Genomic DNA, 13,044 nt, shown 5'->3' on the forward strand with positions numbered 1-13,044 from the left:
TATTTAAATAACAAAATAAAATTTAAAAATTTTCGGTATTGATAATAAAGCAAATCGCCATTATTATTAGATGTTACACTCTTTTACTTCACGGTTTTGGTCTCGCTATTAAAATTAGCAAGATGTTAATTTTTTTTAAATCATTTTAAAATGGGATTTAACTTTTAGATGGAAAATGTTTCGACATATTGCTTAAATATTTAATGAAATATCTAGTCAATAATCATACATTTGCTATGTTAAGATTTACTGAAACTTACTTTAATGTTAATTCAACAGATTTTTATAATGGATTTATTTATAAAGTGTTGATCCCCGATTTGTTTCAGAGTTGTAACTTCTGATCCTTAGAGGTGATGGCTTCATCCCTAATATTTTCAAAAGAAATTTAAATTATCTATAGGTTCAAGAGTTTTTACTTTTTTGGAATTTAGCCACATGTCGATGGAACACTCCAAAAGTGAAATATCTTGTTTTAAAGCAATGGAAATGTAATACATTTATTAATCAGTTCTCTATGAACTTATACCAGTGAGGTGTTATATATGTTAATAAAAATCACTAATATCTTTCATTTACAGTACATTCATTCAATAAGACACTTTTTGCTCAAAATGTTCTTGAAAGTTGTGAAGAATGTCGAGTATAATTTGCTAGCGAAAAATTGAAAGCGAAATCTGCATATCTTCCAGGCCATTAGATTTTACTGCGTCTTACAATCCATCCACACGCAACTATACGTTTTCTGTTTTCTGTTTCTTTCATTGCTGTTCTGTTTTTAATGAGTCTAAACACTATAGTAAATTTGAAGCATTGAATTAATTCTCAGTACATATCTCTCATAGCAATTTGTTGAAAATTTTAAAACAAGAAAAATGTTCTGTTGCAAATGTATATTTATTTTTCCGTGGGATAAATATTTCAATAAGCTGGGTTTGTTCTTATACTCACAGGGATTTCATGCATTATCTTGAAAAAATCTCAAGTTTTCACTCTTGGAGTAATTGATACACTATTTCCCATCGTTACATTAATATTAAGTACATAAATTATAGTAAAATAATATATAAAATGGAAATATTTGATTTGCTCTCCTCCCAAAGTGTCTTCTTACTCTGCTTCCTTGCAGGTCACGTTTTAATGTGACATGTAGCAAAATATGTATTTACCACTTTTTATTGAAAAATTTTCAAAATACATATGACAATAATTTAAAGTGACGTGAACATAATTAAAGCCAGAAGTTAAATTGGAAAATATAATAATCGAAATGACGTGAAAAAAGTTGAGGAAAGTCTTAAAAACAACTAAAAAAATTAAAGACTCATGTCATGTGTATATATTATCGTTCACATAAAAACGTACACTTTAAAAATATAGAATCCATTTAAGTCATCTAAAACATAACGTAGAAGCAGCAACATTCTCCTAAATAATAATGTAGAAATAATAATTCAAATAAAACTTAAAAATAACAACTTAAATAAAACAAAATATATTAAAAGGTTTATGTTCTCGAATTTTCATTATTTATGTTTATGTTTTCAGTTCCAAACCGACTCAAAGATTGCACTTTTTTATTCGAAACAGATTTCCAGACCGCTAATTGGCTGTTGCACGTACGAAACAATTTTAAGTAGCCGTTTCCTTTAAATCCAATTACCAAGGGGATGGATATCTGATGGATCGGCTCACAAATTGAAAGGAATTATTTGCTCATTTCCACAGTATTTTAACGGATGTTTTAAACAAGGTTTAATGGCTTTATTTGGTGAAATGGACAACATGTGGTTCTCATAACAGGTGGCTCTCCCATGATTAATGGTACAGAAGCGAGTATAGTATTTATTAGCCTTGGGTGGATTAGCTTTGAAGTTAGCCGATTTTTGCAAATTCTTCCAGCTTTTTGAAGAATTTATGAAGCAAACTTGCAATAAAGCTGAAAAATGTTTGAAACTTTCACTGCTGGTCAATTGATAATTTAAACACAATCTAAAATGATGCATTTGTACTCTCAACTAAGCACAGTTCAAAGGCTTATTCGACGCAATTGCACCTGATAAAAACCGCTCATATTATATGCAACTCAAAAACCACATGGCCCCCAATTTTTATCGGGTCTAAGTTTTTAAAGTGGCACAACGACATAATGTGTCAGTAAATTATCGCCCCAAATTTATGGATTTTATCCCTCGATGAGAAATGTAACATTATCCGAAGCCCTGTAGAAAGCCGGTATTAATAATCGTCGCAGTTGTCTGATTAAAATTGGGATGCTGTTGATGTAAATACGACAAAATTAGCTGATAAAGTAGGGTTTTATACCAATAAATTGTACGCTTCAAAGTCTGGAATTATCTGGATTTTTATAAAACACAGAACGGATTATACGTGTGGGGTGGCGCCCACTAATATAAAAGTAGAAAGTCAAAATATACTTTTCCTAATGTTCAAAGTCAAAGGCAAGAGAATTATTTGAAAAAATTAATTTTTTAATTAGTAACCTATGAGTGTGTAAATTATTTTTTATTTCGCACAAAAAGTTCGGAAATAATACTCAAAAAACGGGGGCGTGACGCTACATGGGAAATTGAGTCTTAAGGTGAAGTCGTTTTTTATTTAATTTTCGTGTCATTAAGTATTTTCATATCAATTTTATTCAACTTAATTTTTAAATGTTTGAGAAGTAGCTGAATTTAGTCAAATTTGCGTTTTAAATCAGTCACACTGAAACAGTCTTGGTCGCCACCTGCGAAGATCGTAAAACCATAATGGCCAATAATTCATCTGAAAGTAAAGTTTCAATATACTTATATGTATGTATTCAACATTGAAGTGGGTTCCCGGCGAAAGGTCACAGTCGTGGATAAATTTACGAATTGGTAATGAAATCTTGTTTATTTTTTTGAAGGGGCCAGTTTTAGTGCTTTGAATTATTGAAATGACTTCCGACATCTTGGGCACTTAATTTTCTCAGGCCTGCTTTACTACTAAAGGACTGTTCTTTGTGGGATTTTATAGAGAAGCTGGTTTAATGGCCAAACATATTATGTTTCTCGTTTAATTAGTTTGGCTTTTCATAATTATTATACTCCTAGTTGGAATATTCAGTTTGAAAATCCCGATTAAGAAACGCATCAACTAGGTGCTATGGTGAAGTTGTCACGCAACAAAGGTAATCGGCGAATCAACCCTGAAGCAAATAGCGAATCGTTGCATTAATAAACTTACACTTTAGTTTTTAATAGTTCGCTCATAGGTATATTTTTTGTCTGCCTTCGTATCAAAACACAGGAATTATAATAAGCAACATTATTTTCAATTAAATTTGGAGCATTTTTGATTATCACCTTAGAAGGAAACATGTTTCTTGCCAAGCAAGTTAATTCACTAAGCAAGCAAGCAGAAGCTAACTGAAAAACGAAAAGAACAAAAATAATTTTTATTGTTTAAATTGAGTATAATTTATTAAGCTTGAAGGTGCTCATTACTTTAATGTTGACACTTCTGAAGGTTAGTCTTAAAACAGGGGTTTGAAGAACTGAGAAAAACCAGAAACGATAACTGTTATCCTTTGGGACAAGAAAAATGTTACATTTTAACATTTCAAAATGTTATGTGCAACAAGAACTCTATAAGATTTCTAGGGAGGATCCACTGACCAATGTAACATCGCTGTAGTTAACATTTTTACTTCATTTAAATCATCACTAAAAGTGTTACAATTTTGCCAATTTGACTGACTCTCAACACCATTCACTACTAGCTAAATCAATGGACATACTAACACTTTTTTGGCTAAGCTGTGGTTTTTGAATATAAAGCAATAACTCCCCAAGAGCCTTTTAATTTGGCGCTCTCATTAGAAAACAAAGACGTCTTCCAGACTGTAAAATTAATTTTTTACTCTTTCTTTAATTCGCCTTACAAAAATGTTGTTTGCACAGGTAGGTACATAATGGGATGCTTCAATGTAAATGTGCTTTATTGCTGACTTTATCCTTTCTTCATTCTTATCCTAGCATTCGATGCTTTTCCTTATTAGAATAAAAAAGTAAAAAACCTAATAAACCTCACCAAATTTACGCTCTAGATTTCTTAATCGAACGATGTGCCTTAATTTGTTTATCAGTTGCTATCATATTCAGTACCGACTTATAGCTAAAAATAATACGACGAAGCATTTATTTGTCGAAAATTTATCAGCTGTATTTTTGCTCATTTTTCTTTGGTTTATTTCTTATTTTACTTCAGCTCTTAGATTCATAATCTAATCGGCTTCATAGACGTAATAATAAATAAATTAGCAATAATGTTTCATTGGAAACATCTCGTTTTTGTGTTTAAACATAAAAAATACTTGAGTTGCTTTTTACATGTTTAAATAATTCTATTTTCACACTGTTAACCTTTTCATTTCTATATCATCTAATCGCATTAAGGCTTCTTAGATTTGAATAGGTATTCACTTTTTCTTCTACTATTTTTTTTTCTAGTCTTTTCCCCATATTTTGCTTCTAAAAAAGGCATTTTACTTTGTAATGATTTTTTTAATGCTTGTTTTTTTATTTTAACACGCTTTATGTAGTATGTTTTATAAAATATTTCAACTTATTGAAGTCAAAATTTGAATACCGTTTGCCATTACATCCAGAGTCCTTGATCATTTTGCTTACGAGAAATGAGCAAAAACGGGACGGAAAACATAAAATTTTGGCATAATCTTGCACCTAAGTGTCTGATATTCAAATTTCGCTTTCTGGGTCAAAACTACTCGAATTTCGTCACTCATGTTGCTATGACTGAATCGAATTTTCAATTCTCAATCCAACGATGCCAAAATTAATTCTGTGGCTCAAATGGTGCTTGAGAAAATTCGAAAAAAGCGGCGTCATGTTTGAGTCGATCTTGCAACTTAAAGCAAACACGCAAATCTAAAGCTTCTTGAAATTAAAACAATTTTCAGAAAACTGCCAACATTTCCTTATCGATGGTTCACTTTCTAAAAAGACCATTTAGTTCTTTCGGGAATGATGTAAAAATGAGCGTTCTTGCTCATTTTGCATCCGAGAAATGAGCAAAAACGGAATTTCTGACTGAAAAGACTGAATTTCTATTACATGACCCTCCTCTGACTTGATAGCTGAATACTTGATTGATACATTTTTAAAGTAGTAATAAACTGTTGGTTACATATTTCGAATTCATCTCTCACTTGTATTTTTAAGTTTTTCYTTATCTTAAGGTACTTGTCTGCCTATCGCTATATTGCGAAACTTATTATAGTTTATTGTTGTTAATATTTTGTTTCGTTTCTTCTCATCGTTCTAATCGTAGTTTGGACGTGACCGAAAAGATTTTCTTCAGCTTCTGTTGAAATACAACATTAATTACCTACTTCATTTGCATTTATTTTTAATTTATTTTAATTTGGGTTTATTGCGGCGTGTAGATTGGTCAGATATCGTCCATATCTAGTTTCAATAAAATTGCGGCTTTGAAACACCAGCATATTTAATGTTATAGAAAGGCGTGTTTTTTTGGGTGAGCACAAAATAACATTTGTAGTTAGAACTCAACATGAATATTAAAAAGTGAAACTTTTTGTTGGGCATTTTTAACTTCAATTTCAGTAACTAAATTTATTTTGTTTGAGGAAAAATGTGCAGTTAAAGTAAAATTTAGTTACGTCATATAAGCGTTACTTTCTTTACTTTCAGAGTAGCATGGAATTTATCAGTAATTTAAATTTTTTCTGGTGTAACAAATACACAAATAATTTAAATGAAAAGAAAATTGTGTCAAAGAAAACACTGATTCTAAAAATATGCTATAAGCTATATCTATAAGCACGATTGTTTAAGATGGCTTGAGTGAAAAATCGGGATAATGTGAAATAAAATATTTCAATAAGGTTCCAAATGTTTCAATGTAAGGCTTTATTTCTTAATTTATAATCTGAATTCAAATGGTCAAATGAGTTTCTAGAGTTCCAAATCAGTTTTTGAAGTTGTCTCGGAAATATTTGAGGAGTTACTGTCATTCAGATGCCTTGATAGCTTGGTGAATGATCTTAAAAAAATAACTACTTCTTGAGCAAATATAAATCTTACAATCTTACACACTGTAGCAAAAAACCAAAGAAATAAAATAGGAGAATTTTTATAATTATTATCTATAAACAATTTAAAACTTCAATGCAGTCGGTAAAAAAATCAGTTTTTGTAATACTGGAAATATTTAAACTACAGTACTAAAAAGAATCGCAATTGGATATCCCCAATAATCTAAAAACTCTTCCAATGACATAATTATCTGGAAAACAAACGCATAAATCGGATACCGGTAAGCCGTTCATCCTATCTGCACAAGCCATCTGTCTGGACAGGCATTGGCAATTTAACTGAGTTTGCCGCAATTTTCAATGATTAGTTTTTGCTTTTAATTATTTTTGTCATTTGTCACTATCGATGTGTTAATTCTAATGTGTTAGATTGATGAAGTAGTATTAAGTTGCTCAGATATGGATGGCATTGGCATATGGAAGAGATTATCGGTTGACTATGTTATTGTATGCCGATTTTTTCGTTTATTTAAATTAGAGTAATCGAATGTAGCGCTGTTTAATCTAACTTTGCTGATGATTTAGATACCTGTCTGCTGTAGTTGATATTTCGTAATTCCCTATTTCGTTTGCGACAAATTAATCGAAATCAATGCCGGCTGGCAAACAAAATTTTATGGATTAACTTTGAAAGTTTTTCCGATTACGTTTAAGGCTTCATTGACAGTTTGCGATCCTTAATAATTTACAAGCATTAATTAAAAGTTAGAAATGCCAACTAAATAGACTCAACTTAACGAATCGGGATTAGATACAGCTCAAGCTATTAAAACATTACGGTATCTAAGTATTGGAATAGTACCTATATCTTAATTTTGTCGTGGATTGCTTTTTTTATGCAAAGTGTTTTTGTTCGGACTGTAATGCGGGTGAGGCAACAAACAGGGTTACTTTGGGTTAGTTATGAATTATTATGCTAATATTTTATTTTTCTTCTTCGGCCTTCTTCAGGTTATAGACTCAGGCCTGTTCTTTCTTCGGTTTAATTGCTCGCTTTCCGATGTTTTTGCTCCAGAGTTCTTTGAAAATTGTCATGTATATTATTTTATTTGGGAATATTTGCATGTTGATTTCTTAAATCTAATAATCTTTTAAAATTTGCGGATTTATAGATACTACATCGACACAGGATCTTCCTGTCCTGAACCCCTGTTGTTCATCTGCTAGTATGGTCCCTGTGTGGATCTTATTCGTGATTATTTTACTTGTTAATTTTAGGTTCGTGTTTAGCAGGTTTACCCCTTTGTAGTTGCTGGGCTCCCGAAAATTTTCTTTCTTAAACATTGATGCCATTATGCGATTCTTCCACTTTGGGATTTTTTTTGGGATTGGGCGTTGTAAAAGCATTTTCTGTATTATCTTAGATAGTTCTAGTGTAAGCTTTTAGTGTGGATATTTTAGGAGGTCGTTAGGTATTCTATATTGTCCTGGTTATGTCCGATTTCGTAAGTTTTATTGATGTTTCTACTTCCTGGTAGCTTCTTAGCCCAAACTGATTTCTATATCGTGTGTTATTTGTGGTGTATTTGGATCGGTTCGAACGTTTCCTTTAAACAAATCTGTTAGATCTCTTCCCATACTTCCGTTTTTATGGTGTTAATTTCGTTGCGTTCAGATGTTTTTTCGTGATGTTGTTTTATTGTGTGCCATATTTGTTTCTGGGTTGCGTAAAGTCCGCTTCCATTTTTTTGAGAATTGTTCCCAATAGTGGTTCTTCGTTTGTCGCACTAACGTGTTCGTTTCTTTTCGTATTATTTTGTATTTTTCTAGATATTCGGGGGTTTTTGTTACCTGCTGTTCAAAATAAGTTTTCCTTTTTTCTTTGCATTTGTCTTTTATTTCCTGGCTGATCCAGGTCGCCTTATTGTTAATTTTTCTGTGCCTTACCTTTCTTGTTCTTAACCCTGCATTTGCGGCATTTTCTAAATTCGTTCGTAAATGTTTTTATTAAATTTACCTTTTTTACTTATCTATTTTACTGTCACTTTCTGTATTTTTCCATGGTTACCGGAGTTTTTAATAATTACAAAGCAACAGGAATTTATTTAAGTAATGTTAATTAGACAGATTACCTGGAAAAACATTGTTGTCGTCTTTCAGATATATTTTTTTGCAAATTTCTCAGCTTTCAATATCAACTAATTTTTTGACTATTTTTTCTGTACTCCTAAAACACCCCCAGACAACACCTCCAGAGGAATGCCGCCAATTTTGAATCACCCTGTATGCTGCACCTTACATATGTTTCTGCAATTGGGAGATATTTTGAAATAACACTAATAAATAAAACTTCATTTATATGTATAGAAACCTGTATGCTTATAATGGGTACGCTTTTAAATGCAACCGCATTTTGTGGTTTTCTTGGGAAAATCAAAAGTGCTAAATAACACATTTCCAGTAATAAATAACCGTTTAACATAATTTGCTCGGCATGGTTAACTTTTTATTGAAACCTTAACATGCCTTTATATTGCCATCGTTTATTTCACCTGCTCTATAGTGGAGATGTTCAGCAGGTCTCAAAGCAAACCGGTATATTTTATTTCCTTCTATTCTTCTAGTTTGATTTTGATTTTTTAGTCAATAATCCTCATATTGAGGTTTATTCCGGTATGGTTTATTTTGCCACGTTAATGCTCATTCCATTCCCATGTATTCCCATACATTTCCGACCTCGTTCTTGATAGTTCTTTTCCATCAATGATCGGCATTGATTTTTTTCCCGGCTTAATTACAGATAATTATCTGAAATAATACATCATCACACGATTATATTATCAATACGATGATGAATCATGGCAGGTATGTCGTAAACGCTAGCGAAAGGAATATTACACGCCGCTTCCTAATAGGAAAATCGACAAATGTTTCATGAGCTTGAGAAATTTTCCAAACTGCATCAATGATCGAAAGTAATAGATAATACCTCTTGAGGTTGATTGAGACTATTACTTATCAGCGAACGAGAAGCGTTCAATACAATAAAGGAATTTAAGAATTATTGATATGAATTGAAGTTATTTGACAAACTGTTTTGACTATTTGTGAGTTTAAGTGAACTTATGATGGAAGAAAGAAAAAAAACCGAAAAGTATTCTGAAGAATGAAATAAACTGTAATAGCGAAGTAAATAAATGACTGAAACCCAGGAAACGAATTTGTATTATAACTAATAACAGAATGCAAAAGAGTGTTCTACTTTCAGAAATTTACATATTTCTATTTTTGTCAATTTTTTTTATCTTCGGATAAGTCGAGATTGAACTTGTCTGAGTTATATTTCCCGTAAGTTGCAATATGCTACATATTCTGTTAAAATACCTTTATTTACATTCGTTCTTCTAAGCTTATTTGATTATGTGTTTTAGTCCACTTAAATTTCTATAAACTGCTTGTACATTTTGCGTCTACGATTGGATTGACCCGCTATGTTATTCTGCTTAATTTATCCTTTGTTGAATAATGTTGCTAGTTTCTGATATAATTCGCATTATGCCGAATATTTGGCCTCTAATTTACAACTCGATGACACGCTCCCTGTTATTACCCCAATATCACTTAACACAGTATCTTTTATACGGGCGTAATTATATAGGCATCAGACACCAAAACCGGCAATTTCTTCACTGAAATGGTGTCGGCAAACAATTAGCTTCTAAAAATGCGAAAAGTGCATCTGCTTACCGTATGCAACTTGAAGAGACATATTAGACCCCATACCGGTAAGCTGAATATTCTGCACCTGCCAATGAAGATGTATTATACCCGTAAAGGTTCTGTTTCCGCAATATGCAATACTATTGCCCGTTAGGGAACTTTAGCCATGTTTATTAAGCGCCAGAGTGTTAATAATAAATAATCTTTGAAAATGTTCGAATTTGTTCGATATAAAATAATTAAACGTGAAAACAAATAATAAATACATACAAAACTTTTTACTTCGGATGTTTGCCTCAAATCTAAAGACTTTGAAAAAACTGGATCAGATCAGAACAGAAAGATTATAAGGATCTTACTATAAAGATCTTATGAGGACTATAAGACACGCTTAGGCTCACGCTATAAGGTAAAGTTTGAGTGAGAAAATTTAATTAATTTAGAAACATTTCAGCAAGCAAAAAAGGTTTATGATGATAACAATTTCTCACAGATTCACTTAAAATGCTTACTTTAATTTTACGTTACTTTGTTAATAGTTCCATTGCCTATATTCTTAATGAATTTTGTGACAATTATCAAAAATACATATTTAATATTTTTTGAGTAGTAAGTAAGTAACAATAATTTTCAATTAATATCTACAGCTGAAAGAAAGAAAACCTATTATTACAAAAAGTTTAAATTTTTAATAATTATTTAAATTCTTTTTTTGACAAATAATTATGAAATTCGATATAAATGTAACAACTTTTACATAACTTTAAATTTTTCCTGCATTGTTATGTTAATTTCCCATGAAATAAGGTAATACGAATAACATGCTTTTATTTGTCCCCGAATGCAATGGGATGCTTCAATAATTTTTTCAAGAATTGAATTCAAGAAGAATTGTACAACATATTCATTTAATTTAAGCAGTTTATGCGTATTTATGTTAAAATATGTGTCAATGTCCGCTTTATGGAGCTACATACTTCTAAAATTTAATTATTATTTTTAATATACTGATGTCAACATTATTCTTAATAATAATAAAACTGATATGTTTAATAAAGACACAAACTGTTGGCTATTTGATAAAATTGGGTTTAATGCTCCTAAATAAGCTACTGACTAAATTTCTCAAACGAGAGCTGAATCGCATGAAAACAAGTATGTAGTCCCAACATTCAACATATAATTTTAATTCCTGTCGTAAATTGCAGACAAGAGCTGGAAATCTGGAAGCAATTAGTTGATCAAACAAAGTCGAGGAAACAACTATGTCCCATAGTACTAATTCTTACCACATTAGAGAAGAGGCACTTATGAAAACACGATACACTACTTTCTATTAATTTATATATTCTAATAGATTGAAAAGTGCAAACTGTTGACGTTTACAGGAAATATGTAGCAATGTTTCAGTTGAAACTGCAAGCAAATGTGTTTTAGTTTGGATTGTTTTACAAATTTTCACTGTCCCTTTAGCATGTAGCATGGCATGAATATTAAGTTAAAAGTTTATATTTTCTACTCGATATGGTAACATATTTTACTGTCCTGGTTCGTTTTAGGTATTTCGGTATAATTTGCAGCTTTATTCGCCGGTTGATATCAATATATTTTTCAATTTAGCGCAATTTGCAAATTAATCAAAAAATTATTAATAGTTTCATAAAGCATTAAATGCCAATAAGTCTGAGCACTGAGCATATAATAATCCACAGCCTCTGTTTCCAAAACCATCCAAGATCGTATAAATTGCACTTGTGAATATTGGGTGATGTTCCGAGTTGATTTCCACAAGCAAAATCAACAGCTCTAACACTATATAGAGAGGCTCTTTTATTATCGGAAAGCTATAAGCTAGTTTAATGAAAAACCATCCGGGACCTAATAAGTAGGAATGTCCGTTGCCAATCTGCAGAAATCATGTTTGTTGACCGAACATGATGCGTAAAATGGGACGGGGAATTAGATCATTCATTACGGGGGTGACTTAAATGTATCCTGTATTTACCATCGTTTTGCAACTATATTTGTTCCCTATTCGAGCACAAAGCAAGCGTCAACAGTGTACAAACTAATGAATTTATGTTTAATTGCGTTCAGCTAGGTCTCGACTTCATACAAACGAAAGTGCGTGCTGGCCTGTTCAGTTATAAAGTTAGATCGAAGAAAAAATATTCATGCTTGATTATATGAACTTCTATGATAATTGTCATTACAAAGTGGTCGAAATTGGGTTTTAGAACTTGATAACGTGGATTACTTCAAGATGCATTTTGAGAAGGAACTTTAATAGATATGTTGGCGCTTGAAATCAAAGTCGTTTTTATTCGTTCTAGATCACTGTCGATTTATTTCAAAAATAAATATTTTCAAGTAGGGAAAAAGTAATTAAATTTAATGCTTTTGTTTGCTGCGCCTGCTGAAAATCTTTTAGCTGAGACGTGCTTTCCACACCCGTTTAGTTGAAAAAATACGCGGGGAAAAATTTAATATAAATTACTAAGAGGATTYGACTTTTCGAYATTTAAAAAAAAATTGTCAACTTTATTTAATTTGCGAWTTTTTTTGAAGGCTGAAATAAAYCACAGACGTATGTACGTTCTTTTGAATGTTTTCAAATCAGAATGACATATTTTCCATTCTTCAATTCAGATGCAGGAGGTATTTGCTTCATTATCTGGATAGTTTTCCCAGTGTGGAAAAAATTGTTCTTGTTTGTAAACCTAATATATCAAGATTGGGCCAACTGATTTGGATAAATTTTGGCCCGAGTATACTTGACGTAATTTGCAATAAAAGAAAAATATAAGAAAGACCTAAAAATAATTTCCACATCCGGCAAATTTGTGAGGAAATAAAGTATTTTTCACTTTTTGCTATAAAGTCAATCATAGCTTTATAGCAAGTGATTTTTTTTGCGCAAACAATGTTGGTTATGTATTTTAATCTGCTGAACTCAAAGCTAAGCAAAAAAGCTTCTTCAGATTATGATTTTTCCGTAAAATTCGATTATACTCTGAAAACGTGATTTTTTGTGGTAAAATGACAATTATTGTATTTTGTTATTGAACTCTTCAGTATTCATGCATAACTTTTATTCCCAGTCAAGTATTTATAAATAACACTAATAACTATCAAATTGTTTTCCGATGCAATTGCGGAAAACCCCAGAAATTACGGACTTTCTCAGTTTTCTCTCAAAAAAATTCACTCTTGAAATTTGAATTAAGCTAAAAATTACTTTAGAAAATCTTATCGTCAAA

Source organism: Dendroctonus ponderosae, unplaced genomic scaffold, assembly GCF_020466585.1.
Source record: "Dendroctonus ponderosae isolate FM_Combo_2020 unplaced genomic scaffold, Dpon_F_20191213v2 Dpon_F_20191213_2, whole genome shotgun sequence".
NCBI classification, from domain to species: Eukaryota; Metazoa; Arthropoda; class Insecta; order Coleoptera; family Curculionidae; genus Dendroctonus; species Dendroctonus ponderosae.